The sequence below is a fragment of the Rattus norvegicus genome, chromosome 1, assembly GCF_021556685.1.
Source record: "Rattus norvegicus strain SHRSP/BbbUtx chromosome 1, alternate assembly SHRSP_T2T, whole genome shotgun sequence".
In the NCBI taxonomy this organism is placed as follows: Eukaryota; Metazoa; Chordata; class Mammalia; order Rodentia; family Muridae; genus Rattus; species Rattus norvegicus.
The window spans coordinates 93419024-93433461 of NC_141534.1; the positions used below are offsets into that span (position 1 = coordinate 93419024).

Genomic DNA, 14438 nt, shown 5'->3' on the forward strand with positions numbered 1-14438 from the left:
ATCCATGACCTTCTTCAGGCTAAGCTGTATGTTAGGGTTCAAAGTTTCCCATCACTTTATGAATATTAGCCTAACCAGAGTAACTTTGATGAACGAGATGGCCAGAAACCAACAGCAAAGTCAAAACCACAAAAGCCATGGGTATGTGGAAATTAAGAGACGTGCCATCAAAATTGTTTCTTTTCAAATAAAACTTAGGCATATACCGAGGTAGTAGAGAGACAGTTCAATGGTTAAAAGCACAGAATGCTCATGCAGAGGACTTGAGTTGGGTCCCTGGCACTCATGTCTGGCAGCCTAAAGTCAGCTGTAACTAACTAACTAACTAACTAACTCCAGGGGATCCAATGCCATCCTCTGGATTCCATGGGGCCTGCATGTATATATGCATATGCACACACACACACACACACACACACACACACACACACACACACACAAAGACACACACAAAGATACACACAAAGACACATGACTTTAAAAATAAGTCTTTTTAAAAACATAACTATTAATGAAATTAATGAAGTGCAACTAATGTTTTCCATACATGTATAAATTATGCAATGACTGAATCATAGAAACAAAAAATGTAGACTTATACAACAGTGGTTCAAAGAAATATTACATGGTAAATCACAAAACACTTAAATAATGGAACAAAAATAAATACACACAGACTTACAGGATGAGAACAGCCACAGCAGGAGATGCAGGTAAACTCATAGCATGGTTTTTAAAGAAATGTCAAATTCATAAACGGTGTTTTAAATTTTTACCCACTAGATTGAAAGACTCACTAAACTGATGTTTTTTTCTCTTTTTTGTGATTATACATACTTATTTTACTGGGTATTTTTTATTTACATTTCAAATGTGATTCCCTTTCGAGGTTTCCCGGCCATATGCACTCTATCACAACTCCCTCCCCTTCTTCTATAAGGGTGTTCCCTCTCCCCAACCACCCCACCTTCCTGCCCCCCCACCGACATTCCCCTGCACTGGGGGGTCCAGCCTCAGCAGGATCAAGGGCTTCTCCTCTCATTGGTGCCCAACAAGGCCATCCACTGCTACATATGCAGCTGGAGCCCTGGGTCTGTCCTTGTGTACTCTTTGGATGGTGGTTTAGTGTTGTGGTTTGCCCTGAAGTTATCTGTATTTTGATGCTAATTCCACTGCCCCAAGGACAGTGGCCTAGTCAGTACTCAGTAATCAGGTAACTTCACCAGAACCACCTCCCCATTGAATTTGTAAAGTACAGGTGAGAGGCAGGTACAGGATAGAAGGAGACCTGTCATTGGAGGAGAAGGAAGGTTGGGTGGGAGAAAGGTTTGAAGAAAGAGGAGGAGACTAGGAGAGAAAGGAAGGGACAGGAGAGAGGAGAGGGTGAGAAGCCATGGCAGGTGATGTTAAGATTCTGCTCTGTGTATTTACAGGTTGTTATTAATGTTCTCAAGGGATGGATGGTACCGGGCTTTGTATGTTTAAGTGGGCAATTATATCTTATCAATTGGATCTAAGATTATTGTGTTGTGTTCTTTTATGTGAGGGTTTGAGCGCATGAAAGTGTGTGGCTGGGATGTGTTTCCGCCAAGATATCTAGCAGATATCTTGGAGCACCGCGGTGCGGACCCAGCAGGGTAAAAGACAACTTTACTTTTTTATTTTTATATTTTTACAACAACAGTTTAGTTCCTGGGACTGTGGTTGCTTGGCATTGTTGTTCTTATGGGGTTGCAAGCCCCTTCAGCTCTTTCAGTCCTTTCTCTGACTCCTCCAGTGGGGACCCCGTTCTCAGTTCAAATGTTTGCTGCTGGCAATCGCCTCTGTATTTGTCCTGCTCTGGCTGAGTCACTCAGGAGACAGCTATATCAGGCTCCTATCAGCATGCACTTCTTGGCTTCATAAATATTATCTAGTTTTGGTGGCTGTATAAATATGGACTGTATACCCAGGTGGGGCAGTCTCCTGGTGGCCATTCCTTCAGTCTCTGCTCCAAAATTTGTCTTCATATCTCCTCCTATGAATAATTCTGTTCCCCCTTTTAATAAGGACTGAAGCATACAGACTTTGGTCGTCCTTTTTCTTACGCTTTATGTGGTCTGTGGATTGTATCTTGGGTAATTCAAGCTTTTGGGCTAATATACACTTATCAGTGAGTGCATATCATGTGTGGTTTTTTTGTGATTGGGTTACCTCACTCAGGATATATTTTCCAGTTCCCTCCATTTGCCTATGAATTTGATGAAGCCATTGTTTTTGAAAGCTGAGTAGTACTCCATTGTGTAGATGTACCACATTTTTTGTATCCATTCCTCTGTTGAAGTGCATCTGGGTTCTTTCCAGCTTCTGGTCATTTTGAATAAGGCTGCTAGGAACATAGTGAAGCAAGGGTCTTTGTTGTATGTTAGAGCATCATTTAGGTATATGCCCAGGAGAGGTATAGCTCAGTCTTTAAGTAGTGTAATGTCCAATTGTCTAAGGAACCTCCAGACTGATTTCCAGAATGGTTGTACCAGTCTGCAATCCCACCAACAATGGAGGAGTGTTCCTCTTTCTTCACATCCTCCCCAGCATCTATTGTCTCCTGAGTTTATGATCTTAGCCATTCTCACTGGTGTGAGGTGGAATCTCAGGGGTTGTTTTGACTTGCATTTCCCTGTTGACTAATGATGTTGAACATTTCTTTAGGTATTTCTCAGTCGAGAGTTCTTTGTTTAACTCTGTGCCTGATTTATAATAGGGTTAATTGGCTCTTTGGAGTCTAACTTCTTGAGTTCTTTGTTTATTTTGGATATTAGTACTCTATCAGATATGGGATTGGTAAAGACTTCTTCCCAATCTGTTGGTTGCCATTTTGTCCTAATGACAATGACCTTTGCCTTACAGAATCTTGGCAATTTTATGAGGTCCCATTTGTTGATTCTTGATCTTAGAGCCTAAGCCATTGGTGTTCTGTTCAGAAAAATTTCCCCAGTGCCCATGTGTTTGAGGCTCTTCCCTACTTTTTCTTCTATTAGTTTGAGTGTATCTGGTTTGATGTGGAGATCCTTGATCCACTTGGACTTAACCTTTTTACAGAGCGATAAGAATGGATCCATTTGCATTCTTCTACATGCTGACCTCAATTTGAACCAGCACCATTTGTTGAAAATGCTGGGTTTGTTTCCCCACTGAATGGTTTTAGCTCCTTTGTGAAAGATCAAGTGACCGTAAGTGTGCAGTTTCATTTCTGGGTCTTCAATTCTGTTCCACTGGTCTATCTGCCTGTCTGTAAAACCATACAGGTTTTATCACTATTGCTCTGTAATACTGCTTGAGTTCAGGGATGGTGATTCCCCCAGAAGTCCTTTTATTGATGAGTTTAGTTTTCCCTATTCTGGGTGTTTTTGATATTCCAAATGAATTTGCAAGTTGCTCTTTCTTTTTCTTTTTCTTTTTTTTTTTTTTTTCAGAGCTGGGGACTGAACCCAGGACCTTGTGCTTGCTAGGCAAGCACTCTACCACTGAGCTAAATCCCCAACCCCGCAAGTTGCTCTTTCTAACTCTATGAAGAATTGAGTTGGAATTTTTATGCAGATTGCATTGACTCTGTACATTGCTTTTGACAAAATGGCCATTTTTTACTATATTAATCCTGCCAATCCATGAGCATGGGAGATCTTTCCATCTTCTGAGATCTTCTTCAATTTCTTTCTTCAGAGGCTTGAAGTTCTTGTCATACAGATCTTTCACTTGCTTGGTTAGAGTCACACCAAGGTATTTTATGTTATTTGGGACTATTGTGAGGGCTGTCATTTCTCTAATTTCTTTCTCAGCCTGTTTATCCTTTGAGTAGAGGAAGGCTATTGATTTGTGTGAGTTAATTTTATACCCAGACACTTTGCTGAAGTTGTTTATCAGGCTTAGTAGTTCTCTGGTGGAACGTTTGGGGTCACTAAAGTACACTATCATATCATCTGCAAATAGTGATATTTTGATTTCTTCCCTTCCCATTTGTATCCCTTTGACCTCCTTTAGTTGTCTGATTGCTCTGGCTAGGACTTCGAGTATTATATTGAATAAGTAGGAAGAGAGTGGGCAGCCTTGTCTAATCCCTGATTTTAGTGGGGTTGCTTCAAGTTTCTTTCCATTTACTTTAATATTGCCTACTGGTTTGCTGTATATGGCTTTTACTAGGTTTAGGTATGGGCCTTGAATTCCTATTCTTTCAGGACTTTTATCATGAAGGGGTGTTGAATTTTGTCAAATGCTTTCTCAGCATCTAATGAAATGATCATGTGGATGTTTTTTTCTTTTGAGTTTATTTACATAGTGCATTGTGTTGATGAATTTATGTATATTGAATCATCCCTGCATCTCTGGGATGAAGCCTACTTGATCATGATGGACGATGATTTTGATGTGTTCTTGGATTCAGTTTGCGAGAATTTTATTGAGTATTTTTGAGTCAATATTCATAAGGGAAATTGGTCTGGAATTCTCTTTCTTTGTTGGGTCTTTGTGTGGTTTAGGTATAAGGATTACCGTGACTTAATAGAAGAAATTGGGTAGTGCTCCTTCTTTTTCTATTTTGTGGAACAGTTTGGATAGTATTGGAATGAGGCCTTCTATGAAGATCTGATGGAATTCTGCACTAAACCCATCTGATCCTGGGCTTCTTTTTGGTTGGGAGAATTTTAATGGCTGCTTCTAATTCTTTAGGAGTTATGGGATTGTGTATATGGTTTATCTGATCCTGATTTAACTTTGGTACCTGGTATCTGTCTAGAAAATTGTACACTTCCTCCAGATTTTCCAGTTTTGTTGAATATAAGCTTTTGTAGTAGGATATGATGTTTTTTGAACATCCTCAGATTCCATTGTTATGTCTCCCTTTTCATTTCTGATTTTGTTAATTTGGATACATTCTCTGTGACCTCTCGCTAGTCTGACCAAGAGTTTATCTATCTTGTTGATTTTCTCAAAGAACCAACTCCTGGTTTTGTTGATTCTTCATATAGTCCTTTTTATTTCTACTTAGTTGATGTCAGACCTGAGTTTGATGATTTCCTGCCCTCTACTCCTCTTGGGTGTATTTGCTTCTTTTTGTTTTAGAGCTTTTAGGTGTGCTGTCAAGCTGCTAATGTATACTCTCTTCTGTTTCTCTTTGAGTTTTCCTCTTAGCACTGCTTTCATTGTGTCCCATAAGTTTGGGTATGTTGTGCCTTCATTTTCATTAAATTCTAAAAAGTCTTTAATTTCTTTGTTTATTTCTTCCATGACCAAGTTATCATTGAGTAGAGCATTGTTCAATTTTCATGTATATGTAGGCTTTCTGTCATTATTGTTCTTATTGAAGACCAGCCTTACTTAGTCCGTGGTGGTCTGATAGGATGCATGGGATTATTTCAATCTTCTTGTATCTGCTGAGGTCTATTTTGTGAATGATTATATGGTCAATTTTGGAGAAAGTACCATGAGGTCCTGAGAAGAAGGTATATTCTTTTTTTTTAGGATAAAATGTTCTATAAATATCTGTTAAATCCATGTGATTCATAACTTCTGTTAGTTTATGTCTCTGTTTAATTTCTGTTTCCATGATCTGTCCATTGATGAGAGTAGGGTGTTTAAATCTCATACTATTATTGTGTGAGGTGCAATGTGTGCTTTGAGCTTTAGTAAGCTTTCTTTTATGAATGTGGGTGTCCTTGCATTTGGAGCATCAATACTCACAATTGAGAGTTAATCTTGGTAAATTTTTATTTTGATGAATATGAAGTGTCCTTCCATATCCTTTTTGATAACTTTTGGTTGAAAGTCAATCTTATTCGATATTAGAATGACTACTCCAGGTTGTTTCTTCGTATCATTTGATTGGGAAATTGTTTTCCAGCCTTTTACTCTGAACTAGTGTCTGTCTTTGTCTCTGAGGTGTGGTTCCTGTATGCAGCAAAATGCTGGGTCCTCTTTACGTACCCATTCTGTTACTCTATGTCTTTTTATTGGGGAATTGAGCCCATTGATGTTGAGAGATATTAAGGAATAGTGATTGCTTTTTTCTGTTATATGTTGCTGTTGTTGTGTTGTTAGCAACATAAATTATGTTTTGGTTTCGTTACAAGGAGCTTACTTTCTTGACTTTTTGATGGTGTAATTTCCCTCCTTGTGTTAGAGTTTCCCACCTATTATCCTTTGTAGGGCTGGATTTGTAGAAAGATACTGTGTAAATTTGGTTTTGTCATGGGACATCTTGGTTTCTCCATCTATGTTAATTGAGAGTTTTGCTGGATATAGTAGCCTGGGCTGGCATTTATGTTCTGTTAGGGTCTGTGTGATATCTGCCCAGGATCTTCTGGCTTTCATAGTCTCTGGTGAGAAGTTTGGTGTTATTCTGATAGCTCTGCCTTTATATGATACTTGATCTTTTTCCCTTGCTGCTTTTAATATTCTCTCTTTGTTTTGTGCATTTGGTGTTTTGACTATTATATGACCGGAGGAATTTCTTTTCTGGTCCAATCTATTTGGAGTTCTGTAGGCTTCTTGTACGTTTATGGGCATCTCTTTCTTTAGGTTAGGGAAGTTTCCTTCTATAATTGTGTTGAAGACATTTTCTGGCCCTTTAAGTTGGGAGTCTTTGCTCTCATTTATACCTATAATTCTTAGGTTTGATTTTCTCATTTTGTCCTGTATTTCCTGGATGTTTTGGGTTAGGAGCCTTTTGTGTTTTACATTATCTTTGATGGTTTTGTTGATGTCTTCTATGGTACCTTCTGCCCGTGGGATTCTCTCTTCTATCTCTTGTATTCTGTTGGTGATGCTTGCATCTATGACTCCTGATCTCTTTCCTAGGTTTTCTATCTCCAGAGTTGTTTCCCTTTGTGATTTCTTTATCGTCTCTATTTCCATTTTTAAATCCTGGATGGTTTTATTCAATTCCTTCGCCTGTTTGGTTGTGTTTTTCTGTAATTCTTTAAGGAATTTTTCTGTTTCTTCTTTAAGGGCTTCTACTTGTTTACCTGTGTTGTCCTGTATTTCTTTAAGGGAGTTATTTATGCCCTTCTTAAAGTTCTCTATCATCATTATGAGAGGTGATTTTAAATCTAAATCTTGCTCTTCTGGTGTTTTTGGATAGCCAGTATTTGCTTTGGTGGGAGAAGTGGACTCTGATGATGCCAAGTAGTCTTGGTTTTTGTTGTGTATGTTCCTGCGCTTGCCTCTTATCCTCAAGTTCTGGTGTTAGCTTGTCTTGCTGTCTCTGACAGTGGCTTGACCCTCCTGTAAGTCTGTGTGTCAGCACTCCTGTAGACCTGCTTTCTTTCAGCCAGATCTGGGAACAGGGAGCTGCTCCAGGGTTTGTGTGTCTCAAGGCCACCAGGCCAATTGCTTGGAGCAGAAGAGTTGGTCTTACCTTGGCTCTCAGATGTGTAGGCTCTCCTGGTGACTGGCTTTCAGCTCTCAGTACAGGCAGAAACTGCAAGGGTCCTGCCCCTGACTACTCCTAGGTCCCTATGCCCAGAGGACACAGAGGGCATTAGGCAGGTTTCTCTCGGGTCTGGAATGTGAGTAGAAGTAGTCTCCTCTGAGCTCTCAGGATTGTTCCCACTTCTGAGAGTGCAGCTCTCTCCCCATCATTTTTTCTTCGTCTTTTTTTTTAATCTTAAAAATAATTTTTTTATTTCTTTGAGGTTATAATATTATTACATCATTTCCCCCTTCCCTTTCCTCCCTCTAATCCCTTAGGGCCACGGCAGCAGTGGAGAAACCATAACCCAAGGAAATAATGAGGAGATGGAAAATTTACCAACTAGGACAAAAAGAGAAGTAGGAAGGCAACTCAGCAAGGTACAAAGTCTCGCCTCCAAACCTGGCTGCTCAGCAGAGGGGTACAGGAGCACAAAGGCTCCAGGAGACTGTATGCATCCCTGCCCATGAAGGCAGGCAGGTAGCCATAACTGTAGGAAGAAACCGTGGTTCTCATGAGGAATGTGCCCTGAAAGTGATTTTTCTTGCATAACAAGCCAGGTTTAAAGAATACAGGCACCACATTCTTCATCTTCTAGGATATGTGTTCACATCTGCTAAGGAGTAAACTACTCTGGGGAGGTGGGGTGTCACTGACAAGTCCAAGCGACACATAGCTCCAGATGGTCACAAAAGACAGTTATTGGAGTGGACTGGTCACCAATCTGCTAAATGTAATCACTGGCTGTGGAGGCAGTGGGTCAGTGGCTTCCATTTCTGTGGTAAGTAGCAATATTTGTCTCCTAAAATCAAGCATGAAGAGTACCTGGACAATGATTCTTCAGGCCTTGTGACTCCAACATAGCACTGAACTCAGTGGTGTGTTTCTATACTCAGCTCTGAGGTATTCTGGAGTATTCTCTTTATTTTTTAGGTCTCTTTATTTTTTTGTTGTCAAGGCCTCTCCTTTGGGAAGTAGAGAAGGAGAAATACCCCCTCCCCAGGCTAGAGGGAGGGTCCCCTTCCTTATCTTTCCTGACTCACTGCAGCTGGGAGAAGGGAGCTTTTCTTCTTGGTAGAAAAGCAGTAAAGGAAGAAAGAAAAGTCATATTACACAAACAGAGAGGGAGACTCAGGGAAGAGTAGGAGACTAGCAGGGGTGGGAAGGGGGAAGAAAGAGAAACAGAAGGTTAATGAGGGACAAATATGGTCAAATGCAGGAGATACTTGAAAGGAATAATTTTTATAAAACCAGAGACTATGAGCACTTAATATATACCCACTAAAAAATAATAAGACTAAAGAGATATTGGCGGTTGATGGCTGCTGGGAAAGGAAGGCATTGTCAATGTCTTCGATACCAATGCCTGCCAATCAGTTGGCTCTGGCCAAAATATCCTCAAAAAGTGATTCCTAGACTGTCAAATAGAGCTACAACTAGTCATATCTGCCAAGGGTGAAATAAATAAATCTCCCTTTAATGGCCAACCAATGACTGGCCCAACTTGAGACCCAGCCTATTGGAGATATCCAACCCCTTACAGTATTAATGATATTTTGCTAATGCTTGCAGACAGGAGCCTGGAACAACTGTGTCCTAAGTGGCTTCATCCAGCAGTTGAGAGAAACAGATGCAGAGACCCCACAACCAAACATCAGGAGAGCTGGGGAGTCCTGTGGATGAGTTGGAAATAGAACTGAACAAGCCAATGGGGTCAAGAACACCACAAGAAGATATACAGAGTAAACTAACCTGGGTTCATAGGGGCCCACAGAGATTTAAGCATCAACCAAAGAGTATGCAAGGGTTGGACCTACGTCCCCACACATTTGTAGCAGAAGTGCTGCTTGGTCTTCATGTGGATTCCCTAACAACTGGAGCATGGGCTGTCTCTGACTCTGTTGCCTGCCATTTGATCTGCTTCTCCTAGTTAGACTACCTCATTGGGCCTCAGTGGGAGAGGATGCACTTGGTTTCTGCTGTGACTTGATGTCCCAGAGCAAAGTGGTACCCAACCGGGGGGCTGTCTCTCTCTCTCTCTCTCTCTCTCTCTCTCTCTCTCTCTCTCTCTCTCTCTCTCTCTCAGAAGGGAAAGGGTGGTGGGGGGAGTGATGGGGCTGTGGTCTGGATATAAAATGAAAAAATTCATCCCTCTCATACACTCACTACACACACACACACACACACACACACACACACACACAGGCACACACGCACACATGCACACACAAGTACACCAAGTGAGAAGCATCCATCAAGAACAGTAATAAGAGGTAGGGATGTTGTTAGCATTCTGTCTAAGCTCCACCCCCACAGTTACCTGGCAATATCCAGATATGCCTGACACTATAAAAGGGGCTCCCTTCTCACTCTCTTGCTCCCTTGCTCTAACCCTCTTCCCCCTTTGCCCCTTCTCTCCTCATTCCCCTCCCCACATCTCTCCATGTGCTCATGGCTGGCCTCTACTCTTCTATGCCTCTGCTTCTCTATACTACTATTACTACCCTACTACCCTCTTAACTCCCCTCCCTATGCCCTGAATACACTCTATTCTAAACTATACCTCCCTATGCCTGGTCCCTCAGGGAAAGGGATACCTCAACATGAACCAGCTGAGACACCCCCTCCCCCACACCTCCCGACACCTCCATAGAATATAGACCCTCCTATCTTTATCTCTTTATAAACACATCAGATGTAACCAATCTACCAACCTTTCAAGCTTCCCTAAGGGTCTGGGCAGTAATCCATAGAAAATCTGCACATTAGAAATCTTAGATAGCAGGACTCTTTAAGCCATATCCGAGGCTGCCATTAAAAGGCCTATACATACTTCTGACAGCTGTGATCCTGAGTTACAATTCCAGTTCAGCCAAAACTCCTAGTGAAGCATCACTCTAGTCTTCCACCCCTCCCTAGGTTCCACATGAACCAGGGAGGTTCTCTGTTCCATAGCGCCCATCCCAGACTCACTTCCAGACTTTTATGAGGGAAAGAGACATTGTGGCCAAAAACCAAGCAGGTCACAAGCACTAGACCCCATGGTCACTTCAGGGATCCATTCCAGAGTCTTGGAACTTAGAAGCTGAGGATGTAGGGTCTCTATGGAGGAGCCCTGCTGCCTTGCTTTCTTGTGTTTCTGTGTTGCAATCTGTACACTCATTGCTTTAGATCTTTCTTCCATTTCCATTTAGGGATATTCTTACTAAGTAACCACTCTAAAGATCCAGTTCTCAGTACAATCATAACAGCCATGCAAGGTCCATTATGGCCACTAACACATCACCAGAGAGCACAAACCTGAATGTGGAAAAACTGCCATAGAGACGTAGAAAGCAATGTTAAATAAAACAAGCAAAGAGAGTAGGGAAGGGTGTTATGAAGAGGAAGACAATGGATTGAAAAATTAGAAATCGGTAAAAAGGAAAAACCCACATATTTCACCAACAATAAAAAATTAAAAATTAGATAAATTTTTAAACAAAGAATAAAAATAACATCTAAGTTTTCTTTGGTCTGGAGAGACAGCTCAGTTATTAACAGCATTTGCTGCTCTTGTACAGGACCTGGGCTCAATTCCCAACACCCACATAATGACTCATAGCCATCCGTAACTCCAGTTCCAGGGTATCCAATACCCATTTCTAACTTCTGTGGGTACTAGATGCTTATGTGGTGAGCAGTCATACATGCAGGCAACCCACCCCCCATACACATAAAAAGAAAAATATTCTTAAAAGATTACTTTTTTAAAACTACAATAAAATCAAGATACTACTCAGTAATATACATTTTTCTGAAACTATAATTCTAAAAGCCAATTATCTCAAGGGTCAAAAGAAAACAGGGGAAATGAGCAAGTCCATCCTGGGCCCTTGAAAGCTTATACTAACAGTTATGTACGTGGGGTGGAGGAGGGACAAACTTGAGGATTCTTTCCTGTTGCTCCTCCCTACCCGAGTCTGCCATATCCCCATCCTCATCCTCCACCCCATCTCCTCTCCTTACCTACAAAGATCTCACCTTGGTAGCCTGCCTTCCTGAATAACAGCGACCTCTGCTGGTCACATTTAGCTTTACAGTCTGTGAGTATGACACACTTTTCCCTCCTCCTGAGACCAGTTACCGTGTGGTGACTAGGTAGAAGTATGCTCGAGTGGACATAGTATGTGGGAGTGTGGGAAGCAATCTCAGCACTGAGATTGGTCCTGACGGAGAGCTTTGAAGACCTCCTAAGTGTCAGCCACCCTTCTGGAGGAATGCTTCTATGGGTATAAAGCAGACCCTGGATCTTCAGAGTTCTCAGGCTCTACAGCAGTCTCGAATGACATATTCATAGCTCAGAAGTCAACCCAAGAGCTGACCTCAGGCTTAGAGCTTTCAAGCTCAAGTTGATGAAAAGTGTTCTCAGTTGATGAAACGTGTTCCTAGCCATGAAGAGTGGAACAATCGTTCCCTGTGTACTTCTCTGCCCAAGCCAAGCCTCCAGCTACCTGCACCATTCAATTTGTTGGTCTCTGACCCTATTGCTCTCTATAACTGCCTTCCTTGGCCTTCTTTCACCAGGGGCTATAACAGGCCAACTAAAGCTCCAGGACTTGTGGCTACTTCTTAATTCCAAGTCCCCAGGGTAAGTTAGTAGAGTGTTGGGGTGTGTGTGTGTGTGTGTGTGTGTGTGTGTGTGTGTGTGTGTAAAGAAGGGGAATTAGAGGGAGGGGTGCAGGAAAGGACTGGAGGAATGGACAGAGAACAGGAAGAGGGACGGAGGGAGGAAGGGAGGAAGGAAGGAAGGGAGAAAGAAAGAAAGAGAGAGATAGACACCAAAGCAACAAACTAATTCCTGGTACAGAAACAAAAACAGCATGAAAATCCATGGCCTCAAAACAACGTCTTGTTTCCTTCAAAACTTACCAATTCCATCAGCATAACCTCCAAAGAGAGTGACTTAGAAGAATTTCTAGGGAATTCAAGAGAATGATTATAAGTATGTTCAAACGGCAAAGAGAAGATGTGAATGTAATTCAAGAGACTATCAAGAAACTGCAGGAAAAGCCAGTATAAGGCAGGAAAGCAGGAGTTGGTCAGAATTACTGAAGAAACTGAACTGATGCTGGCAGTGAAAGTTCAGTTGGCTCACGGTAATCCTACCAATGGAGTGAATCATGTGGATGTTTGAAAGTCTAGGCTCAGATAAGATGGGGAAGACCATTCCATCAAGGCCAGTGGAAATGTTAAAAGTGTAAATAGAACCTGGGCTAGCTTTGGAACTAAATGAAAAATAATCTAGAAATTGTTGTAATGAGAAAAGTGTTTCATGCCAAAGCCATAGAAGGTATGTTCAATAAAGTCATAGAAGAAAAGCCTCTCTTGGAGAATGACATGCCCACTGAGCCACAAGAGGCAGACAAAACACCAGATAGAGAGGGCCTTCCTAACCATATACACAAAACACAAAAACCTAGAACAAACAACCTTGAAAGCTGCAGGAGAGAAGGGCCAAGTTTTACATGGAATCAGGCCAATCAGGGTAACAGATTATTCAATAGAAACTTTTAAGGCCAGAAGGGTTGGGTAAGATGTATTCCAAGTTCTGAAAGGTCACAACTGCCACCCCAGACTATTCACATCCAATAAGGCCTTTATCCTAATTGAAGAACAAATAAAAATATTCTACAATCCAAATAGACTAAAGGAATTTATGACCACTAAGCCAGCTTTACAAAGGGAATACTTTCTACTGAAGAGAAGACTAAACACACCCAAGAGACCACATCAGGGAAATAAATAAAATCATGATGGTTCATGACGGATATAATAAAAAGGTTTTGAGAAAAATGACCAGAACCAGCAGGCCATTCTTTGTTTTTATCTTTTTTTAAAGCTTTATATATTTTATTTGTATGAGTACACTGTCCGTGTCTTCAAACACACCAGAAGAGGGCATCAGGTTCCATTATAGATGGTTGTGAGCCACTACGTGGTTGCTGGGAATTGAACTCAGGACCTCTGGAAGAGTAGTCAGTGCTCTTAAGCACTGAGCCATCTCTACAGCCCATCATTTATTTTTCAATGACAGAGTCCTAAGAGGGAGGAACAGGGAGGTGAGAAGGTAAAGAGTATTTAAAAAAAATAAAAACTGGGGTCAAGAGATCTTGCATACCCTATGTCTTATGCCAAAGAAGCTCATTAAGAAGACAGCATCTTATCTTATATACAGTCCTTCCTGAAAGAAAAAATGGGCCAGGGTCAACAAAAACTATCCTAAAATGAGACAGAGTCATTTGGAAGTAATCAGGCACTGTTGCACAAGGATTATCTCAATAACATCAAAGACTGAGCACACAGTGGCCCTGAGACTGACAAACACAACTCCTTAGGGTAAGAAGAATTGGGTTGTCAAGATTCAAGGCCTCAGCTCCCCTCAAGGACCTGGACCCCATGCTATCAGTGACCAAGCATGTTTCTTGTTTACAGAAGGAACTGTGTTTCTTCTCCATACATCATGGCCTCAGGGAAAGCTTCCTGTTGTGCTACCCCTCCACAGAAAGCAAGACAAAAGCAACAATCTTTCAATTTCAGTACACATCTTTCAATAATAACAACTCTTAATGTAATGTTCTCAATCCCCACCCCCAACCCAAAGTAACAAAGACGATCACAATCTGCAAAAGGACCTGTAATTTTGCTCTCTATAAGAAAACACAGCACTATCAAAGACAGGAGGCGCCTTAGACTGAAAGGCTGGGAAAGGTACTCCAAGCAAATGGAACTGGGAAATAGGCAAAGTAGACTTCAAACCAAAACTAAGCAGAACTGCTCCATACCAACCAAGAAAACAAGAAGACATTGAAACTCTAAGCATGTAAGTGAAAGTGGAGTACTTCAGATAGCTACATGTATGACCATAGCCATAGATATGAACAACAACAGAGTAATCGTTGGTAACTTCCATACCCCAGTCTCACTAATGGATGAAATAGCCAGGAAAAAAAGTTAA

General features: G+C 41.3%; 1 long non-coding RNA gene across 1 annotated transcript in view; it reads left to right on the forward strand.

Annotated features, from left to right (window-relative positions):
- Positions 1 to 1349: 1349 nt before the first annotated feature.
- The window catches only part of LOC148007289 (LINE-1 retrotransposable element ORF1 protein-like), a 43635-nt gene continuing 30546 nt past the window's right edge, over positions 1350 to 14438 (forward strand). Inside the window, exons 1-2 of the long non-coding RNA XR_015648702.1 lie at positions 1350 to 1433; positions 7720 to 8222. This is a non-coding gene — a long non-coding RNA (LINE-1 retrotransposable element ORF1 protein-like). The remainder of the gene's footprint in view (positions 1434 to 7719; positions 8223 to 14438) is intronic.